This window comes from Nannospalax galili, unplaced genomic scaffold, assembly GCF_000622305.1.
Source record: "Nannospalax galili isolate Female #2095 unplaced genomic scaffold, S.galili_v1.0 scaffold734, whole genome shotgun sequence".
In the NCBI taxonomy this organism is placed as follows: Eukaryota; Metazoa; Chordata; class Mammalia; order Rodentia; family Spalacidae; genus Nannospalax; species Nannospalax galili.
The window spans coordinates 4,745,547-4,769,459 of NW_008337073.1; the positions used below are offsets into that span (position 1 = coordinate 4,745,547).

Sequence of the window (23,913 nt, forward strand, 5' to 3'; positions counted from 1 at the left end):
ACAGCGCTTGCTAAAGGACAGGACTTCGCTGTTTTAAAATTAAAAGAGAATAAAAAGCCAAATCCTGATGGTTCTCTTTTGTCTTTGTCTCTCTCACTGGAGAAAGCTATATCCATGTCTCCATGCAGAGTGGACAGATAGGGAAATGGTACTGGGCTGAAGCCATGTGTAGTCTTGCTTCAGTGAGGCCCAACTTGTGAAATATTTAAAGGAGCATCTTGGAAGCGTGGCTGGCCTATGACTAGACTGGCAATACTGGTTTTTAACTTTGGTTAGTGAATGCCTGGGTCAGAAACAGCTGTGGGGCAGGCCTTGGGTCTAGAATTGGTTCATTGTCAGATTCAGAGCAACTGCCACAATTTGAGTATTTGCAGAGGGCAGATGTGGCCACAAGCTTAGCCTGGATTAACTGGACTCATGGTTAATCTGCTTCAACAGCACCAGTTGTAGTAATGAAAAATAAATATGTAGGTCTTATAAAAATATGATCTACAAGTTTAATATGTAATCTAGGCTGGCTTTGAACTTGTGTTTCTCCTGCTTCAGCTCCCTGAACCCTAGAATTACAGCTGTATATGTATATGAGATTTGGCATTATTAGGCTATCATTGAATTTAATCTTGAATTAGTTGGTGGGTGTTTTGTGCATATTCAAGCAGTCTTCAGGGCTGTGCATTACATTTTAAGTATTTTCTAATGCTTACCTTCAATCAATAAACACTTCACGTAACTTGCATTCATATAAACCACTTCAACCTGTTCCTTATGTGATTCTGCCCAGAGCCAAGAGAGACGTGATGACTATTATTATCCACAGGGGGCACTGACACAAAGATGGGCAAACCACACAATGTGACTAAACCCGGAGCCAGTAGCTAGGCCATGGGGTGTGGGAGGCAGGGGGAGGGGGCTCTCCACTACATCACTATCAGATAGTATGGCTTGATTAATTGTTTTGTTTTGTTTGGAGACACACTTTGTAGCCCAGATTGGCCTTGAACTCATGATCTTTCTACCTCAGCCTCCCCAGCTGGGGATTTACAGGTGTGTGTGTGTGACCATGCCCAGCTTTTTGTTCATTTTCTAAATCCCTGGTTTTTCAGTTTTGCACAAATAGGTCATCTTTTATTTCTTGTTATGTTGACCCAATTACACACCTTCTTTTCTGTATATTTAGCCATTGTCTACATGTAGAAGGCAAGTTCTATACAGAAACAAGTTTTTTTAAAACCAAAGTTCTAAAAAAAAAATCCATATTTCTTTAAAATGGGAAGAAAGGACAGCAAATACCTTCTCTGTGATGAATGAGCGCAAGGCTCTTAAAGGGGTGGGTTTTAGAAACAGATAATTTTGTTGTCATATAAAATAAAGCCTTCTTAGATATCACCCTCACTCCTTTAACAGCCCTGCTCTCTGTATCTGTTTTCTCCTCTTCTTTGCCCACTGGCTATGGAGGGAGTTGATATTCCCTCACCCCATTTCTCAATCTTCTCCAGTCTGGTAGTTTCTGATAAGGTCACCCGTGCTATCCACAAGACTGACGTTAGTGAACAATTTTTAAAGATTTAGTCTTATTTTTACTTATGTGTAAGTATGTAAGTCTGTGTACAGGTATGTGCACATGAGTGCAGGTGACCTGGAAGGCCAGAGGCATTGGAACCCCCTGGAGCTGGAGTTACAGGAGTCAGCTGCCTGATGTGGGTTCCAGTCCTCTGCAAGAGCAGTACATGCTCTTAGCTGCTGAGCCTTCTCTCTAGCCTCGTCAGCAGTCTTTAGGACACATTTTGCTTCTTCTCTTTAGCAAGATTTAGTACACATTGAGGCCTTGAGAAATTTCTCTAAACTACTTGTAAAGATGGGGTAGCATCTTTCACATATGGTTGTAGGGAGGTCTCAATGAGAGGGTTTATAGGAGGCAGTAAGCACAGTGTCTGCTACAGTGAGATTTACTAGCCACCGCTTTCACCGTGCACTCTGCCCCTGGTTCTGAGGCACTGTGATTCCTTCTTGTCCTCTTATACTCCTGCTCCCCTTTCCTTCTGCATGCTATCATGAAATATCTGAACACAGAGGAGAGCACTGGGAGAGGGGCTCAAATGGAAACAAAGTATAATGACACATGTAGGAAAAGGTCATAATCAAATAATCGCTTTGTATGTTAACCTCAAAAATTAATTTAAAAAAGAAATGTTTGAAATTTTTTATTCCACAAATATTTATTTAGCATATTTCATGTCAGAAAATGTTCTTTGCTCTAAGAATATAAAAATGAGCATAATTAGGTTGTGGCTTCAATTATGGTGTGAAATCTTAGTAATTATTATATAGATAAACTAGATGATAATTATATATACAGCAGAACCCTCCACCATGGGGTTATGTCCCAATATACTTGGTGGATGCCTGAAACTACAAATAGTACTGAGCTCTATGTATTCTTTATTTTCCCCCCATAGGTACATACCTATGATAAACTACAGATGGCAGAAAATGAATAACAACAATAATAAAGTTGTAACAGTATACTGTGATACAATTGCCAGTACCATCACTCTTGTAATTTGAGGTCATGTTAAATACAGTGAGGGTTACTTGATAAAAACACAGTCAATATGTTGTTGAGACAACTACTAAATAACACTCAGGCAGGTAGCATATATAATGTGGATACATTGGGTAGAGAGATGATTTCATGTATTGGGCTGATGGAGCATGATAGTGCAAACATTTTATCATATTAAAATGGCAAACAATTTAAAACTAACAAATTGCTTATATCTTGAATTTTCCATTAAATATCATTGGACCATGGTGATTGAAACTTCCAAGAGAAAAAAACATTGTAAGTGGTGATTATCACAGGTGGTGTAACATATACCACAGTATATATTAGTATATAGTTTCATAATTATTATATCTATATTATGTATTGCATACATATACATTTGTAATAATATATACTCTCTAATTAAATATATAATGTACAAGATGTTTTAGAAAGCAAGGGAAGAGTAATAGATGAGTGTAGCAATTTAGAATAAAATGATCAGAGAAGCCTTCACTGATTGGCTGGGATATTTAACTGATGATCAGAAAGAAGCAAGGTGCATGTGGAACATATAGAAGCTAGTCAGTCCCTGGATCCCAAAGGTAGGGGAATACTTGACCCGCTTCTCTTCATCTGTCATTTTCCATCTTATTCCTTGCCCTAGATCACCCCTGTCTTTGAAGAGCCTCTACATTTCCACAGCTCCCAAACTAAAGTCCCTTGTTCCTATGTCTCTCCTAACCTTGTTTGTCCGCTTACTTCCAACTATATGTGAGTGTGTCCTAAGTGTGCCTACAGATGCCCATGCTCTGTCACATCCTTGAGGACCCACATTTCAGCAGATGGCACCAAACCAGTGCTTGAGTGCTCTTTACAGAATCTCTCTTTTAACACGTTAGGTCAAGGGAATCACCAGCTGCTATTGTTTCTGTTCATAAGCATCTCAGGTGCCTCTGGCAGCTCTCTGCTCTAAGCCTCCCTCACTTCTTGCCTGGCCTAGAGCAGAAGCTCCTGCCTCAATGCACCTGCTCCGCCTTCCCTGCTGTAGGTAGGGTTTCAGATGATCCCCAGCACAAAGCAGAGCTGTGTGCAACTGGTGGAAAGAAATTCTAAAGATGTGCTTTCCTTCCAGTGGGGCAGCTTTGTCTGTTAGTTAAAAGGGCATCTAAATGGTTCTCTTCTGGATTACAGGACTGGAGCGCACATCCTGCCACAGTGCCCTTTCCCAGAGCAAAGCATGTTCTCCCCACAATGTGAATATCAGAATTGCTAGGCCACAAGAAGCCTGCTTCTGTCTAGCTTGGGATGATAGTTTTGTATCTACATCCTGCCACTCAGAGTATTACAGAGTACTTCATATTTAGGAACTTTCTTAATTAGAAAAAGAAGACTTGGTATGAAACATATTGTGCTTGCTTTATTTTTACCAGAGAAAAACTAACCCCAAATGTACCCAGAATGACCTGAAACAACCATAAACAAAAACAATTTGAGCATATTGCTCCTCTGCTTAGACCTTATCAATGGCTTCTAGTCATCTCAGTGGTAAGTTCTACTTACGCCCACCTGCCCACCCAGGCCCTTTCTTCTCTCAGCCTCATCTTCTCACCCTTTCCAACTACACACTGGGCTTATCATTTCTCAAATATGTGCCCCACACATACCCGGTTGTCTTTCTTTGCCTCTTCTACACATTTTAAAAACTATTCTCCTTTTAGACCTCAAATTAAATATTGTCAAATACCTTAGTGTGTTTTGTGTTGCTATAACAAAATTCCCAAGGCTGAGAAGTGTATAAAGACTATTTGGTTCATGATTCTGCTGGGGTGACTGGAAAGTCTAAACAGCATAGTGTAAGAATCTAGGCACCATAGTGCAAGGGCACCTTGGATATGTCACAATATGGTAGCTGCTTCACATGACAAGAGAAGCAGAGAATGGATGGGGTTGGGCTCATTCTTTTATAATAACCTGCCCTTATGGGAACTAACCCAGTCCTAGAAACCAGCATTAATCCCTTCTCAAGGGTAGCCATGATCCAGTTACCTCCCACTAGGCTTATTCTCATCAGGGTCCCACAACATCTCATTACTGTTACATTGGAGACCAAACTTCCAGTACACGAATGTTTAGGAGATACCCACATCCAAACCACAGTACTGGGAAATCCTTCCCATTGAACTTGTTTGGTTGGTGTTCCTGGCCAATGCTGGTGGTCCATTTCTGCTGATTGATTCATTTCACTGCTGTATCCTGTATCCTGGCTATCACAGGAAGCCCCCAGTATATAGCAAATGGCTGATTTTCTTGGGTTTTGATGTAGGTATTTGAGTATTTCATAAGTTCTTACCAAATGAAGGTTGAAACTGCCATTCAAATTAACTGGGTGATCTGTTTTATTATAAGCAGGAGAAAAGAACATTAGTCTGAGCAAGACCATTTTAAAAAATGGAAACAGACTTCTAAAGAAAGTTAGTGAAATAAGAGGACGGGAAAGATGAAATAGTCATGTGGCTGTGTATGTACTGGCCTTTTTATGACCTTTGTCTTACTTGCACTGGCCCTGTTTAATAAAACAATGACTTTATATGTCAATGGTGTATAGAAAAACAGGGTTTCTCACAGCTTAGATACTCACAATGTGCCCTCCCAGAGTCAGGGCAGTGAAGACAGAAACATCTTAGGAAGCCCCCAAATCCAAAATTAAAGGTTCCCTCTCCTGAGGTTGCCATCGGAAGCTGCAAGTGTATTCTATGGAGTCAGTTGCTGTGGTTTGTTTTGTATCTTCTATAGCACTGTCCATGAAATGAGGAACAGGTTTCGTTTCCACTGGGGCAAGATACATTTGAGCCCTGCCAAGTTTCTTTTGAAAAGAAGCAGCTCAGCTTATCGCTTCCTTTTGAAATATGTGGCTTCTTTTCTTCAGGAAATGCGTGTTTCTACCAGGATACAAATGGGATTTAAGTAGGGAAGGAAGTAGATTTGAGTCATTGAACATACCCTTGGCACCTGAGAGAGGTTATCAGAGATCAAAACAGAATAATATCGGGTCTGCCAGTATTGGACTGCCAAACTAGAGCAAGGGTTTTGTGCCTGGAACTTTTGTGTTCCTCTCTTTAAAAAAAAAGCAAAACTACTGCCTAATTATGGACATAATGGCATAAAAATAAAAGGAGTTCATTGCTTTCTCAGTTTCCATGCTACTGAGGATGACCCATAACTGACTTAGATTTTCTCAGTAATTCAAAAGAAAATTGAGTATTACTCAGGGAAAACAGCTTTAATCTTAGACTCTGAAACTGTTCATTAAGTGTGAGCAGAACACAAAGTCTCCTGATGAGGGTTACCTGCTGCCTTTTGAAAACTAAAGTTTTATAAATGCCACTGGCTCCTTGGAATAGCAATGGAGCTTGCCCTTTAAACTGTTTATATATCAGTGCAAATAGGTCAGACTCTTGCCTAATCCTTCAAGCAATTCAGATCTGTCAGATAGGGATTGAGAATGACCTTTGTGTCTATAGCACTTTGGGTCAGTAGATGTGAAAGATTAGGTCTCATTAGCTTTGTGGTCTACTGTCTTTCATAGTTGTGGATAAATACATTATCAAACTATTTCAGACAAACTATATATTCTATCTGCCAAGTAAAACAATTTCTAATTAGTCAGATCACAGAAGTCAAGTACCAGGACTCAGTTTGATAAAACCTTTCTCAACCAAGAATGCAAGTTCTATGAAAAGATTACAAGATTATTTTTATTTTATGTGTATGTGTGTATTGCCTGCATGTATGTGAGTGTACCTGTGTCGTAAAATGCTCTCTGAGGACAAAGGAGGCTGTCGATTCCCCTGGAACTGAAGTTACAGACAGTTGTTAGCTGCCATGTGGGTGCTGGGATTCGAACCCGGATCTTCTGCAAAAATGAACAGTGTTCTTAACCACTGGGCCATCTCTCCAACCCAGATTACAAGATTCTAAGAAGCCTTCTATGTATATCTGGTATGTTTTTAATGTGTATCCTGCACTTTTTGTGTGCATTTCTTCCTTTCCCTGGAAGAGTGTTATGTAATAAAAAGACTTGTTTTCTGACGTCAAATGGCCTTGACTTTGAATCTATTACTAACTGATTCTTGCTTCTTTATGAATCTCCATGAACTTCTGGGTGGGAGGCATGTAAGCTACATTCAGGAAATTTCCTATTCAGGTAAAATTGGCTAAAGAGTAGATGTTATATTATTATTTAAATAATTGGATTAAAAAAAAAAGAACCAAAAGTTTATGGAATTTTCACCACCAATAAGGTCAAACAGCCAGGATTTACTTGATCATACCCAGTTATGTATTAATTCCTACTCTTTTTTGTTTGTTTGTTTTTGTCTTTTTGAGAGGCAGAGTCTCCCTATAGCCCCCTATCTAGCCTAGAACTTACTATGTAGACCAGGCTGGCCTTGAACTCACAAGAGATCTGCCTGCCTCTGCCTCCTGAGTGCTGGAATCAAAGGCGTGTACCACCAAGCCTGGCCTAATTCCTACTTTCTTAATTGAATGTCACTCCTTCTGCCAAAACAGGAATCAGTAACAATGCAGGTTGAATAGTAGGAAATAAACTAAAAATTTCAAAAAGCTACTGGATCTAATTTTGTATAATGCCATTATAAATACAATATAAATAAATATAACTTTGAACTTAGTAATGTTACTTGGTTCTATTTATTTTCTTAGTATAGGGAAATAAGAAAGGGTTGGTTTGTGGTATCAGGCAGATTTCCAGTCTAAATCAATTACTCAGTAACAATGGACCAGTTTTCTAACCCCTCCAAGTCTTCACCTTGCCATCCTCAGTGGTAACAAGAAGGCTTGCTACAAGTTTGTGTTTGTTAAAGTACATAGACCACAGTTCCAGACCTGACCACCTAGCAGGTACCCACAAGAACTAGTGTCTCCTCCCTCTTGTCCTACCTCCTCCTGCAGCTCTACCCTTAGTAGCGAGTCATTTTACATATCTTGCCCTGAGTTTCCTCACCTGAAAATAAAAGGCACACATTCATTCTGGAAAGTACTACAATTCTAGAATGAAAGACATAAGTAAAAAGGTGCTGAAGAGATGGTTCACTGGTTAAGAGTGTTTTGCACTCTTCCTGAGGACTGGAGTTTGGTTCCAGCACCCACATTGGGTGGTTCACAACTACCTGTAACTCCACCTCCAGAGGAGCCAGCGCCCTCTTCTGGCCTTCTTAGAACTCACATACAAGTGGCATACACACACACACACACACACACACACACACACATAAATTAAAAAATAATAGCAGCAAATCTTTAAAAAGTTATAGGTAAATAAATAATTCCAACTTAGAAATGAATATTAGCAACAAACCCAAGTCTTAGTATGCACCAGCTGTGAGCTGTGCCTGTTCTTCAAGTTAACAGTAAATTCTTCTGAGAAAATTTAGAAAATCCAGAAAGCATACAATTTCTTGCATTCATCTTAAAAGAGCAATGAAATTCCATATCCTGTAATCTTAAAGTGAGTAAATGGAAGGATGTAAATATTTATTGGAATAAGAGTGGAGCAGAGAGAAGCTCCGCTCTGTCTACTGGTGGGCGGTCACACATCTATGGATCATTGTTTGCACTAAGCATTTAACAATCCCATCTGTTGGAAATGCATATTTGAAGGTACTTTGAAATTGCTATAAACTACCTAGGAATTGGCAGGGAAGTAATCCTGGAGAAATGCCAAACTCCGAAGCAGAACAAGAAATCCAATATAAATCAATATGTAATTATAAAATCCCATCTTTGGCCACAGCTCCTTAAATATATTTATTTAGGCATGATACAGACTTGTAACACTGGAATCTGGGATTATCAGGACCTTTGCTAACCTGAGGTGTGACTCTTGGGGGTAGGGTACCATTCATTTGACCTGAGAAATCTACAGATGATTTGAGAATGTTCCTTGCCTGGAGTTGCCATGGCATCGTCTTCTGAAATTCCACATTCCCATCCACCTCCCAAGTCCTGCTAAGTAGATTATATTTCATTTCAAAAATGAATCTTGCAAGCACTTGATATTTCTTTTTCTTCCCTCTTCCCTCCTTCAAACCAGCATCCTGTCCTGGCCTCTCATTCATACCACCACTGTAGCATGCTCTAACCTCTCAGTTGAGTAAGTGTTTTTCTGACTGAACTTCTTTCTTTAGAAACTTCCATACCCTGGCCTCCCTCATCTCCCTCCTCTTCTGTTTCTCTGACTACACTACCGTTCTGTCCACTTCTCACAAGGCTCTGCACATATTTTTTACATACAGGGAGGGCATGCTAAGAACTATAGCTGCTTTGAAGGAGAAATTACTGGGAGTTCAGTTAGAGCTGTCAGAGATATTTAATGGATCATTACCTCTCCAGCTATCTCTCTTGATGAAATTCTTTATATAACTCTATCTTTATGTAAAATTAGATGAGGAATTTAAGAGAACACCTAATCCAAATGAGCCATTTTCAACCAAAGAAATCAGGGTTTTATTTCCCCAGGGCCACAAAGTTTCTCTGTACATTTGGGGACCCTCCTCTCTCACTTCCCAGCTGCCACTGCTCTAGGTCTCTCAGCACAGCTAGTTACATATATCTGCTAAGTGCATCATCACAAAAGAGGTGTTATGGGGTGAATTATGTCACCCTGTTACACTTCAAATCCTTAACCACTAATACCTTAAATGTGACCACATTTGGAGTTAGGGGTCCTTAAAGTGGTAATTAAGTTAAAATCAGGCAACTAATCTAACCATATCTGTATTGGTTAGTATTATGTTGCTATGATAAAACACCATGACCAAGGCAACTTATAGACGGAAGAGTTTATTTGACTTATGCCTCCAGAGGAAAAAGAGTGCATTGTGGTGGGGGAGGCAGGGCAGGAGGTAGCTGGAGCAGAAGTCTGAGAGATCACATCTTCAAGCATGTGCAGAAAGTAAGAGAGAGAAACTCAAAGTGGGACCAGGCTATGGACTCTCAAAGCCTGTCCCCAGTGATGTGTTCTCCAGCAAGACCATACCTCCTAAAGGTACCGTGGCCCTCCCCAGACAGCACCACCAACTGACTAAGTGTTCTAATACTTGAGCCTATGGAGGACACTTCTCATTCAAACCACCACAATATCCTAATCTGCCATGACTGCTGTTCTTATAAGAAGAGGAAACTGGACACTCTGAGAGGCACCAGGGGTATTGTGTATACGGAGGGACAACCATGTAAGGACACAGCAAAGAGCCTGTCATCTGCAAGCCAAGGAAATGGGCCTCTGGGGAGACCAACTCTAAAGTCACACAGATCTGGGCCCTCCAGACTCCAGAATGCAAGACAATACATTTCTGTTGTTTAAGCCTTCAAGTCTGTGGCTCAAACAGACTAAGATAGCTAATCATAGCAGAGGTCTGTGTCTTGAGACCACCATAGGACCAAACAGAATCCAAAACAGGAACACTAGCAAACAGGGTAAAACTATACTCTGACAAGAAATAAATTTGGGAGAGGTGACCTGGATCATGTGTGATAACATGCTTCAGAGTTTCCTTTTCTAACACCACAGGCTTGGCATGGCATACGGAAGGGTATCAAATCCCTAGGCATGCAGAGATCGCTAATGATGGGTGGATAAAGTTATGCTAAAGATAGCCCACTTGGGTTGCGGTGAGTGGAGATAGTACTGAGCTGGGCTCAGTACAACCTAGATAGAGGTGTATAGCAGGGCTATGCCCAGCACTGGGCCAGTCACTGTTCATGCATGTGGTTACAGCTTTATGCAGTTAGCATCAAAGAATTCATCAGAAGTACTCAGTGTAGTCATTGAGTCTCCATGTATTTGGTGACCTTTACATGAGTTCTAAAGCTTTGACCTTCATAAAGCCTCAAAAGACCTCTTTTCTATTCAATACGTTAAAGAAGGAAATCATGGTTTACATACCCAATTGTATAGACATCTTTCAGATAAGTTCTTAAAAGCATAAATTTCTGCTTTGTATTTCTGTGGATTTAGTCCTATTAATGCCTATTATTGAGGATGAAAATGGATATCAATATATAATTTATGTATTACATAATCCATTTGGAATTACAGTGGATTCTCAATAGAAAATAAGATGTATGGCTTTCAGAGATGAGAAAGCTGCACCTTTGTTCTTGTTTTGGTTTTGTCTTCAGTGATCTACTGCTTTCCTCCCTCTTTTCCTTGTGAATTACCAATTGTTTCCACCCCCATTGATCATAAAGGAGCCTCTGCCAGAATGTGCTTCTGAGTTTGCAGGAGTCTTTTTCTGGGCTCTCTCATTGGTCTATATCCCTATTCCTAGTCATGTGAAGTTGATGATTGTTGCTGATAAGGCATCCCGTCATCTGATAAGGAAGCTGCAGCCTTTCCACCCCCTATTCATTGTGCTTTCCCCCCACTCAGTTGTCTTTTTCTTCCATTGAAGTTTAAAATGAGCTTGTCGGCTGTTAGAAGTAGCCCTTTTGACTGAGTTCTGTTTCATCTATTGACTAATTTAGGGAAAACTGAACTCTTACTTGATAATGCATCTTTCCTTCCCAGAGTACAGAACTCCTCAATGTTAGTTTTGGATTTTCTTTTATAGAAAAATGAATGTTTAAAAGACATCAGTATACATAATATTCAAATCCTCAAACATTTGGAGAAGGATTTCCATTGCAAGAAGCATGCTGGGAATGGACGGATTTTTAAAATGTGTGCTTCCTCTAATTCCAAAAAAATCACAGCCCAGTAGAAGAGAATATAATAGATGTATGTGCTGTTTACTATGAACCAGACCTTAGCAAATAATGTTATGTATAATGTGCTTCTTGGGAAATGTCTTAGTTTCTTTTCTATTGCTGTGATAAAATGCCTGACAAAAGCAGCTTAAGTGGGGGGGGGGTGATGAGCTCACAGTTCTAGATTAGTCTATCATGGTGGGGAAGTCACAGGGCAGAAGCTTGAGAGATCTGGTCACACTACACCACAGAGAGCAATGAGTGCCAGTGCTCAGCTCACCCTCTCCCCTTTCACACAGTCCAGGATCCTCTGCCTAGGGAAAGTTGTCACCCATAATGGACAGGTCTTCCCACCTCAATTAATGCAATCAAGATAATCCCCCACAGACATGCCCAGAGACCCATCTGCAAACTGTTTCTAACTTCATTCAAGTTGACAACACTGACCATTATGGGAAGAGATATTAGTTTTGACCTGAGTCACTTGGAGGGAAAGAACTATATATAATACTAGTTTTAATAAGCTTGTAATTTATATTGTATCCCCCACCCCTCTCTCTCTGTCATCTTTTTGAGTCTCCCTGTAGGCCCAACTCACTATGTAGACTACGCTGACCGTGAACTCATAGAGGTCTGCCTGCCTCTGCCTCTTGAGTGCTGAGATTTAAGGTTGTCTCATATTTTATAGAATGAGATATAGAGAATATTTGTCAACCTGTGTGTTTTCATAGTTTGATAACTAAATCTAAGTGGAGTTTACTGGGCTGGAGAGATGGCTCAGCAGTTAAGAACACTGGTTCTTGCAGAAGAGCCAGGTTCGAATCCCAGCACCCACATGGCAGTTAACAACTGTCCTTAACTCCAGTCCCAGGGGATCCGACCTCCTCTTCTGACGTCCGTGGGCATTGCATGACATGGGTGCACTTAACTACATTTAGGCAATATACGTGTACACATAAAATAAAAATAATAAATTTTTTAAAGTTAAAAAAATAAATAAAATAAAATTATCCCAAATCAAAAATCTAAAAGGCCTCCAACTCTGAAATTTCTTGAACACCATATGCTATCACAAGTATAAAATTCTACACCTGACCTTATATGAGAGGGCACAGTCAAAATGCATGTGTATTAAAAACATTGTACACGTGTTCAGGCTATGTGGTGAATTTCATATTTAGACTTTGGTCCTGTTCCTAAGGTAGCTCATTATGTCTGTGCAAACATTCCAAAATCTCAAGAAAATAAAAGGTACAATCTTCCAGTTGTAAGCAGTTTGGATAAAGAGTGCTTAACCTATATTAATGATATTCTTTCTATACTAATCTTCAAAGCATAAATTAAGAAAAGTCTAAACTCAGCCCTGACTCCCAGAGGCACATCTCCTACTCCACTGTACTTGGCACTGCAGCTTTGAACAATTTGCTTGTTGTACACTTGATCTTGATATCTAAATGAGGGAAATGGTCAAGCACAGTACTTGAAGTGTCCCTGAATCTGGATTTTTGTGAATAATATAAATTCTGAGTGGCAATCAATATTTTATTTATAGCTAAAAAATTCTGGTATTTCTAGTTTGGAGAGAGTGTGGTTCCATTTACACAAAGATTAGTGGAAACAATGGAGAATGGGGAAGCCCTATCTCAGCAGAGTACTATCCGAAGAATAGTTTTGTAATCATGAGTGTCAAGAGGTTCCCGTGAAATTTAGAGACTTCTGCCTCTTTAGGGGGAGCAGAAATTCTGAGCAGCATCTTCTTGACCCTTTCATTTATTTTTTCCTTCTACTACCTCCAAGGTCTTTTTTAGCAGTTGAAAGGAATGTTGTTTTTTTATTGTTATTATTTTTAACTCTAGCTACATTTTGCTTTCTGAGTATTCCTTCCTATGTGTGTGCTATGTGTACACATGTGTGATCCAGTACGTTTGTCTGCTGGATACCCTGAATCTTGTGCTTGGCATAGCATTTTTCTCCTATTGTGAAAGACATTCCTTCTACTGGAAGTAAAATCAATGGAATGTCAGAAATATTAATTAGGACTGCGTGAGCCATAGTTGGCTGGGAGGAAGCATTAAGAAATAACAGAGCCATAGAATACCTTTCAAAACTGTCAGCCAGGACAATGAGTACTTCTAAATAGTTGAAAGAAATTGAATCTTCACTTCCAAAGTAATAGGAGCATTAACTTTTCATTTGTGAAACTTGAAAAGTGAAACCAAAAATCTAGAAGTTCTTAGAAATGGTAGAAGAAGTCTAAAAGTTCTTAGAAACATTTAGAAGAAGCCTTCAGATGAAGGCTGAAGTCATACTGATGTAATTTTGACTATTTTAAAAGTCCTATTTTAAAAAAGCTTAGCACATGGACATAATCTTTGTGGGGTTATTAGTGGGTGTTCATTAAACTGCTTGGAAGAAGCAGGGGAAAGTTGGGTAGAGGCAGGGACAAGTCAAGTTCATGCAAATCTAGTGTTTTACGAGGTGACCTGCAACAGTGGAGTTTCCAGAGGCATTAAGGTTTTTCACGCTGTCATTAGCTCCAGTACAGATATTCAGTTGAGACAGTGTTTCATGGGTACATTTATCCTCATTCTCCAGGTTGGAAAACTGAGGCCTGTAAAGCATACATACCTAGATAATGAGCTTTAGAGTCATATTGACCTTCAGTCTGCATACTACTTTTGCTATTCATTGACAGGACAGTTTTGTTCAAATCTGCTCAGAGGCCCTGGCTGCTGTTCCATTAAATAGAAAAATAATTGCATCCACCTACCATCAGAGAGCAGAAGACCAAGAGGTTTAGTGGTAACTCAGAGCTGGTTGGTGTCTTTGAAGTAAGTGGTGTACATGAAGTAGGTTAAGTAAGTACCACTGGCATTTACTGGCTCCATGTTGAGTATATAAAGATGCTGGAAGGAAGACAGAACAAACAGGGAAAGGCTTTTTTGTACTCTTTAGTAACACAACATTTTGAACTTATGTTGATCATTTTGCAAATGGGGGTGAGGTATTCTACTGGCATTTTGTATCCACCATTTTGCTGCTCTTTAACTGCCAGAATTCAGTTTGACTACATAACAGAAAAAAAAAAACTTACTTTGTGAAATGAGTTAAGGGGTCATAGGTTGCCCATTAATAGTTTCATGCAGAGTATCTTACTTTCATCAACAGATGACTGATCCTCATTGAGAAATAAGTTACATGTGTCTAATTACAACTGTTATGACTGTTACAACTTATTCAGTTGTTGCTGACAGTGGGGTTCTTTCCAGATGGGGACTGTGGCCACTATGGACATTCTATTATGTGTATCCTGTTGTCATATTCCCATAGGGTGTACACTGAGAAGTGGAGCTGTCCGTGAGAGTTCATGGTGCTCCAGGTCACTGCCAGAATACTGTTCAGTTTTTGTCGATCTGGTAGGGTTTATCCTGACCTTTCATTATAGGATTTAGAATATCAGTATAGCAATGTTCCCTCATGTAATACATATTCCTCCTAAGTGTAATCTGCACTGGTCATACTATATTCTTTGTATGGCCATATAATTTATATAATTAGTCTTTTATTTTTTATAACTAATAAATCTTGCAATTGCCTCAGCCTTTCAGAATGATAAAATACTATGATGGATGATCTTTGTGTATAAATTTTCCTGTTTTGTCTTATTTTAGGACAAACTCCTAGGAGTGGAATTATTTGGTAGAAGTGTACAAGGAAAAAGGAATTTTTTTCCACATGGGAGTAAATGCCTTGAGAATGAAGTGAATTGAAGAGTGGTGGGAAAGGAAAACATTCTCGCTCTTCACTTCTGTGGGTTTGCAGGCTCTGAGGGGGTAGCAACAGTGTGGGCAGATCTGGAGGGGTCAAAGACTGAGCAGGGTCCAGAGCCAAACTAAAACTTGTCCAGGGACTTTTATTTTCTTTCTAATTCCATTGACATTTCTGAAGATGAAATACGGTACTAAAATGCATCTTCCTTAATAGAATACTTTCCAGGGTAGCAACATAAATCCCTGAACTCTCACTGGAAGGAGCAAAAGGTGTCACATGAAGACAGACTTTGGGTTTGAGTTTGTCTTCCAGTGACATTTATTGAGCTCTTATTTTTGTAAGTGCTTTATGTATGTTATAATCTTCAATAGCAGCATGAACAGGGAGGGTACCATGGTCATCTTCCGCTTACAGATGCTAGGACCGAAGCTTTATGGTCAGTGAGTAGCAGACCCAGGATCCAGTCAATGTATCTCTAGTAGCAAATTCGGCCTCCTGGGAACAGCCCAAGATTATTTATATAGGAATGCTTGAGTAATATAAAGAACAGATACTGGCAGAATTCAGGAAGAGAAAGGTGAAGGTGGGTGGGCCACAGTAAAGGAGAAGCTACGCCCTGTTCTATGGAACTGTGACATCAGCTGTTTAAAACAACATCCCCACATTTCATTTCCTACCATCCTTATCTTGCAAAGTAAGTTCATAAAACACAAAGTGAATTCATGAACACTATATCCCTAAGTATGTAGCTAGTTTATCCTTTAGATTCATTATGGAATTTATAAAAAAGACTTCTCCTGGGTTGAGAAGGGAGTTGACTAGAAGTCCCCAGAGAGTTGCTTTCTCTGTAGTTATGTGAAGTAGAAACCACAGCATTACAACTCCAGCTACACATTTAACTGAATGGAACATTCTGTGCAAAGTGCAAAGGAAAGTATTTTTCATCTGTTTTTCTAACATTGAGTGGACTTTTGGGAAATTGCAATAGTAGATAGCCAAGAGCCATCCACAGTCATCACATAGCTGAACTCTGCTTCTGAATGGCAGGGTCAAAGGGATAGAGATAATAGCACTGCGTTTGTGGACACCTGTGTGCATGTGATATAAACAAAGACTCAGGACAAGGCCACAGCCCCAAAGAAGTGAAGGTGATCTAGAGATGTGGAATTGTCTACTCCACCTTACAAAGTAAAATTTTACTAGACAATTCAGTTTGTAAGAACTCATTTTGAATCTGAACCAAATCTATGAGCTTTAACATATGCTTACATCCAAATCAGAACTTAATTATTTGTGCAATGTATAGAATTATTACTTTTTGCCAGGTGCCATACACAGCACTTGTGACTCAGGGATTCTGCCTTTAGCCCTCAACTCAACTTGTTCATAGTTGACCTAGGTTGAGACACAGCACACAATGTGGCCAGACACCCACAGCCTCTCCTTTACCCTGTATCTACAGCAGGCCCGCTTCTCTGATTTAGCAAGGAAGAACTTTGTTTTGTGGGTGGGAAATATCTCCAGAAAAATATTAATATATTAATCACTCCTACTTGGTCCTCTCCCTCCCAAAATTTAAAGTTTTTCATGTGGGGAAAAAATCATCACAATTGCATCTAACTTTAGAATACCTTTTGATTCCACATTTTGAGATTACTACAGGTTCAGCTCCAGTTGTAAGTAATAATATAGAATGATTATGTGCACCCTTTACCTAGTTTGCCCCTATGGTAGTATCTTGCAAAACTTTAGTATAAATACCGTATTACTTACTGTGTAAGTAATCTACTACCTATGCAGATTTCTCCAATTTTATTTATATAACTTTATAGAAGTTAAGATAGACTTATATCCCCCCTCGATCCCATGGTAAGATGAAAATATTGTAGGTCAAAAATGTATTTACTGCCAAACATCGTAGCTTAAGACACAGTATATTGTAGAGTGTGGGTATGATGTGATGGTATGGCTGGCATGGTGGCGTGGTACTCTCTGCTTCTGCCCAGCATAGCAAGGCAGTACTGAACTACATAGCCCAGGAAAAGATTACAATTGAAAACACAGTTTCTATTGAATATATATTACTTTTGTGTCTTGTAAAGTTTAAAAATCATAAGTTAAGCCATCCTATTTGTACCTCCCCCTCCCCCACCTTTGTCTCTCTCTTCCCCTGTCTATCTCTATCTCTGTCTCCCCCTACTGTGTGTGTGTTTCTCTGTCTTTTTATCACATGTATAAGTTCTATCCAGCATCACTCTCTAGATTCAGAATGGTTCCACCACCACAGGGTTTCTGACATGGCCCTTTGGTAACCACACCTGTCACCCATTCACAACTGTCCTTCCAGGTCCTCGCCACTAGCAACTACTCCTCTCTGTTTCTACCATGTTATCAATTCAAGGGTGATACATGAAGAAATCATGATGCATGTACCCTTTGGGGATTGGCTTTTTCACTCTACATAATTCCTTAGAGACTCACCCAAGCTGTTGCATAGCAATAGTTTGGTCTCTTATTATTGAGTGTGTTCCATAGTATGGATATTTATGCACCTGTTTGGACATCTGGGTTGTTTCCAGTTTTGCTGTTATCAATAAACCTGCTGTGGACATTTGTGTATTGGTATCTGTGTAAAAATGTTTTCTTTTCTCTGGGATAAATGTCCAAGAGTACAACTGCTAGGTCAGATGGTTTGGCATATTTTAGTTTTATGAAAAATTGCCAAGCTGCTGGATCTGGTGGTACAGACCTGTAACCCTCCTAAGGAGGCTGAGGCAAGGAGGACCACATGGTCAAGGCCTAGGCAACTTAACAAGAACTTGTCTCAAAAAATATAGAAAGGGGGCTGGAGATATAACTCAATGGTAGAATACTTGCCCAGCATGCATAAGACCCTAGGTTCAATCTCCAGTACCACGAAACAACAGAATGCAAGCAAATTAAACAACTGCCAACTTGCTTTACAAACTGCTCTCTATTTCTATTAGCAATGTATTAATTATCTAGTTTCTCCACATTCTTACCAGCATTTAGTGTCTGAAGTTTTATTTCAGCAGTTCTGATAATTGTGTAGTGACAACTGCCTATGATTTTAACTTACATTGTCCTTATAACTAATGATGTTGAACATATCAGCATGTGTTTATTTTGCATACATGTATCCTCTTCTGTGAAATTTCTATTTATGTCTTTTACCTATTCTATTTAGATTGCTAATTTTTATGGGTCAGTATGGAGAATTCTTCTATGTTATTTTGATCTTTTTGAGACAGGGTCTCCCTGTAGCCCCAAGTGGCCTGAACTTGATATATAAACCAGGCTGGCTTTGATCTCACAGAGATCTACCTGCTTCTGCAACTCACTATGTAGACCAGGCTGGCCTCGAGCCCACAAAGATCCGCCTGCCTCTGCCTCCCAAGTGCTGGGATTAAAAGCATGTGCCACCAGGCCCAGCCTGAGAATTCTTTTTTAAAATGATCAACTATTTATTCTTATAAGAAACTTTATTATTCAATACCATCATCACTGAGCTTGCCTGTATATCCTATTCCTTATGTGGATCCATAAATTCATACTGAACAATGAGCTCTGGGTTGCAAAGGCAGATTTGTTCTTATACCTGTCTTTTAGATATTTGTCTATCAGTTCAACAAAAGCACAAGTGCTACTACTTTTGAGAATTCTTAGTGCATTCTAGATATGTATCCTTGTTAGATATGTAATTTTACTAATATTTCCTCCATCTGTATATCATTTTTTTCATCTTCTTAACAAGGTCTTTCCCAAAGCAACAGTTTTAAACTTTGATGAGGTAAAATATACTTTTGTGTTTGTTAATGTAGGAGGGGGAGGGGGAGGTACAAATAGGATGGCTTAACTTAGGATTTTTAAACTTCACAAAGACACAAAAGCAATATATAGTCAGGGAAGGCAAATGTTGAAGACCAGTTCTCAGGAGCTTTGAAAGCTGTCTGTAGAATCTTCATGAAGTTGTTGTATTTTCTTTAAAAAGGGAGTTTTGAAAGGTGAGTATTAGCCTGCTGAGTTTTACTTGGGTCTTCCTACTTAGCCGTGTGTGTGTGTGTGTGTGTGTGTGTGTGTGTGTGTGTGTGTGTGTGATTTGTTAACAAGCTATTGCCAACTGAAAGTTTTGGGGCTTCTGTGCCAGATAATCGCTAATTGTAAATAAATAGCAGCAATCATTTCCTTACAGTCATACGGAATATACTATACTAGATATTAAATGTAAATGTAAAGTGTGGTCATTTGCAGTTGGCTAAATCCAGGTGGTTAAAATTAGATCTTGTTTGCAGTAGGTCATGGAGCCTCTGAGCCCCAATCTAAGCATTTTTCAAATTTTGCCTTCAGCTACCAGATATATAGCTGACCATCACGCATTCACTTCAAGGTAGTTGAATAAATTTTAAAATTCTAATTTATTCTTTCTTTTGCTCAATCTTTAAATCCTTAGGGAGAAAAAGCTCACTGTACTTTTAGTTTTATAAATCTCTTTCCCAAGGGGAACATCTCCCTCTGCAATTTAATTAAAATGGGAGATGAAAAGAAATGACATTTTCCTTTATAAGAGGTTTGTGTTTTCATTTCATCTATAAAATCAGACCTCAGGTATAACAAGACGGAGATACCGACACCCTAGGAAGTGAGGATCATGAGGAGACCATGTCCTGCCTTGGTCCTGCCTATGTCAAGATCATTACTGTCTTGTCATCTGAAATAAGTTTTTGGAGGAGGGTGTTTCTCAGACTAAATAGGATGTCTTTTCAGGAGGTACGACTCAATGAAACAATTGGAAATTCACAAACTTCAATAACGACCAAGTATCTGAAAATTATTTACATTCATTGTTCGGGGAAGTTTCATTGTCCTGTCCCTCTGAGGACATAAACCATCTTTTGCTTAACACCTTAGTTATTTCTTAAAATTCCACTATCTAGAAAAGGGGATATTGAATAACTGTTAAATTCATCCATTCATCCATCATCCACCATCCACTCAGGTCTTGATTACTGTGTTAAGGACTGTCAGGAACATACACACTTACCTAAAAAGTATAATCCTTTCCTTCAGGTAACCTAGAATTCAAGGAGGGGACTAGAAATTACCTCCTGAAATAGTTCAATAACATAAGATACTGTAACTTTCACATTTAAAATCAATACAGGTGATGATTAAATCATTCACAAGAGGACATGTGGTATAGCCTGACCATGAAGGCTGCGGCCAGTGGCCTGAGAAAATCAAAGCTCCCACTAGAATTCTCTGTCCACACTCCTATTTGGCTATCCACAGTTCCTGCAATGCTGCCTTCTCCTTGGCCTCTTTCTGCCCATACTCAGCATCCAGTGCCATATTACTTAGGATTCTTTGGGTTACAAGAGTCAGAAACAGTCTCTAAATGGCCTAAGCAGAGAGAGGAATTCAGGGTTCCATATTACTGACAAAGTCTAGGCTAATGTAGCGGAGACAATACCAAAATGGCAGCCAGCATTTGGTTCAGCCAGCCTCCCATCCCTGTCTGAACAGACCATGTCTGGCGCACCTAGACCAGGTGAATGCTATGATAGTGATTACATCAGATCTAGACTTGGCCCTATGAGATTTGAAAGTTTTGTTTTTGATTTCTTGGAATCTACCATGTAAAGGAATCCAACTATAGTCATACACAGAGGGGACTGGTGGAGGACAAAAGGCCCTATAATATTCAAACATTTTCATTAAAAATATGTAAGCATGGACTAGAGAGATGGCTCAGTGGTTAAGAGCACTGATTGCTCTCTTAGAGAATGCAGGTTCAATTCCTAGCACCCACATGGTGACTAACCACCGTCTGTAACTCCAGTTCCAGGGGGATCTGATGCCCTCTTCTGCCCTCCATGGGCATTGCAAGACAGAGGTGCACCTACCTACATGCCAGTAATACACTCATACACATAAAATAAAAATAATAAATAAAACATTTTAAAATATATAAACATATAAGCAAAAGGACAGAGGTTTGTCCAGTCCTGGCCACTCCAGCCACCCTCATTCTTACAGGTACTAATATGTGGCTAAGCCCCAGCACTGCCACATGGAGCAGAAGAAAGCCCCCTCCCTGGGAGGGCCGCCCAAACCTCAGAGTCCTGAACAAATGAATGGTCATTGTTGTTGTCACCCTGTCTCTTGTAGAGTGGTTTGTCATGCAGAACAGGTAACAGGGAAAGTTGCATCTAGTGCTCTAATAAGTCAGTAAGGAGCCTTTCTTTAGTTTATGGCTCTTCTTTCCCAGACAGGCTGACTGTACAGTAGCAAGGCTGTTGAGCATGGTAACAGGCTCATACTTGTCCCGCTTAGCAACACCTTCTAAAGATGCTGCTGTTCCCCTGCAAGAGCAAGTCTCAGGGGTGACTCTGATTGGTTCTGTTTAAGTCATGTGACCCCATGGAGTCTGCCTTACCTAAAGCACTTGGGTTAAAAACTTAGCCGTAGATCCCCAAAGAAAGTCTAGGTACTGTTTCCAGAATAAGGAACCAGATACTGGGCAGACAAAGCCAGCAAGTATATACTACAAAAGTCAGGCGGAATCCTGCCTTTTGCATGAAGCTTTACATCGTCTTTCCAAACTTTAAACCTGTTCCATTTTGGTGCTGAGCATATGCACACTTGTGTTTCTAACTTACTTATTTGCAGAAGTAATTTCTTATTCTGCACCCTACACGTAGCCCTTTGTATTCCTCATCCTTCTAACAAGCTGCATTTGTTACTTTAAAGCCATTCGATTTCTCAGGGCTTTTTGCAGAGAGAGGCATTTGTTGGTGCTATCAGAGACACAGAATTCTTACTGTGGGGGAAATTTGTGCTCCCCCTCCCTTTCTTCCTCTCTCCAGACATCTTTTTCTCTCCCTAACCATTGGCATTGCCTCCAAAGGAAGGGATGGTCTGTTTTCCCCTTGGGTCCTACTTCCCTAAAGGAGAGCCAGGTGGTGAGGAGCACTGTTGTGTTCTTTCTTTTCTGGGGAGCCTGCTCTTGTGCTATTTAATTTATATATTAAAAATTTATTTTGTATGAGTGCCCAGCAGAGCAGATTTTGGGCAACTAGCTTATAAAATAAATCTAAATGATCCCAAAAAAGTTTTCTTTCTTTTTTTTTTTAAAAAAAGAACATCTGTTAATTAAGATGTAAATAAAACCTGATAAAGCTTTGATTTATCCTTCTCATTAAGGGTCAGCATTCCAGGATGGAGTTCTAAGGAAAACTAAGCCAGAAACAAAAATGGAAATTAGATGGCTGTTGGAGCACTGATCAAAGCCCACCATGGTATATCAGAGACCTCACACCATACTGGCCTTGCTAAATGTACACACACACACACCTTTATAATGTATTTTCTATAGTTAGAAGTAGCTGGGGTGGGGGTGGGGGGTGGAATCTGATGGAAATGAGGAAAGAAATCCAGAGATGTGCTCTTTTAGATTTTCAGAAGAATCTTTGAAACAGTTGGCATAATAACGCAATAGTAACAGACTATCTCGCATTTATACCAAGCTTTATAATTTGCAAAAGTATCACTGGGCTTATTTATTTGACAGGTGTTCTTAGGCTTATTTACTTGAATTCCAAGATTAGGGATAAAACCATCACATTTATTGCCTTAATATTAAAAAAAATTTAAGGTTATTTTTGAAAGACTCTGTGTGTGTGTGTGTGTGTGTGTGTGTGTGTGTGTATGAATGAACATATACTCAGTATAGCAACAGTCATTTGTTAAAGAGGTGATAGTGTTGTACTGTCCCACTATTGAATCCATCTTCATCTCTCCATCAGAGATCCTACCCTGAAAATTGTATGTATCTTACTCTTGCTTTTCTTAATAATTTTCACTATAGCTTTGTTTTCCTAAAAAAATAAGCTGTTCATTTCCCTATATTTTAACTTTTATTTTTAGTCTCTGTATTTTAAAACTTTATATGACTCTTAATACCTGCAGTTTTCTGAGGCTTGCTTTTTTGTTTCCCAGGATTGTTTGTGAAATTCATTGATGCCAGTTTTTTTAAAGCTGGAGTTCAGTCTGTGGCTCATCTCACTTTATTTCTTTTCCTATACAGAGGTTTAAAGGTTTTAGTGTTACTGAATGTTTATGGTTTATGCTTTCTGTAACCTGCTTTTTATAACTTGAGATAAAAAATGACCTCACATTTTCCTCTCACAGTTTTTTCTCTATTTTGTCTTATCTTTTGAAAATGCTTTTTATATTTATTTATTTATTTTGTGTGTGTGTGCACACACACGCACACTCAAGAATGCGGGGGGGGCACACATGCCAAGGTGCATGTGTGGATATCAGAGGACAACTTGTGAGAATCTTCTACCACATGGGTCCCAGGGGGCCAACTCAGGCTGACAAGATTGGTGGCAAGCTTTTACCAGCAGAGTCCACATTTTTTTTTAATCTTATCTTATCTGGTATTGATTTTTCTGTATGCTGTGAGATAGAGATCTGTTTTCTCCTCCTAGGTGAAAAAGGCAAGTCATGTCACTTATTTCTTCAAAAATTTCCAAATCCTCTGTCTTCTTCAGAGTTAAACTCAAAGTTCTCAAAATGGCTTAAAAGGCCCTGTATGATCTGGTCCCCCGAAATGCCTCCTACCCCATCTCCTATAGCACATCCAGGGAACACTGTCCTCCTCCTTGTTCCTCCTAGAACACTCCCCAAATGTCCCTGCTGCAGAACTCTCACTCATCTGTCTGAAATTTTTAGATACCCCTCATTACTGTCCTTCTCACTTCTCAAGTGTCAGCTCAGGCATTGCTCCAATACAGAAC

The 23,913-nt window shown here is 39.5% G+C and overlaps 1 protein-coding gene and 1 non-coding gene across 2 annotated transcripts in view; one reads left to right on the forward strand and one right to left on the reverse strand.

Annotated features, from left to right (window-relative positions):
• The window catches only part of Tmcc3 (transmembrane and coiled-coil domain family 3), a 265,966-nt gene that overhangs the window by 170,032 nt on the left and 72,021 nt on the right, over positions 1-23,913 (forward strand). The gene's annotated exons all lie outside the window — the stretch shown is intronic.
• LOC115070193 lies at positions 18,627-18,754 on the reverse strand. The gene has a single exon (XR_003849392.1). It is a non-coding gene; the product is annotated as a small nucleolar RNA SNORA40 (small nucleolar RNA).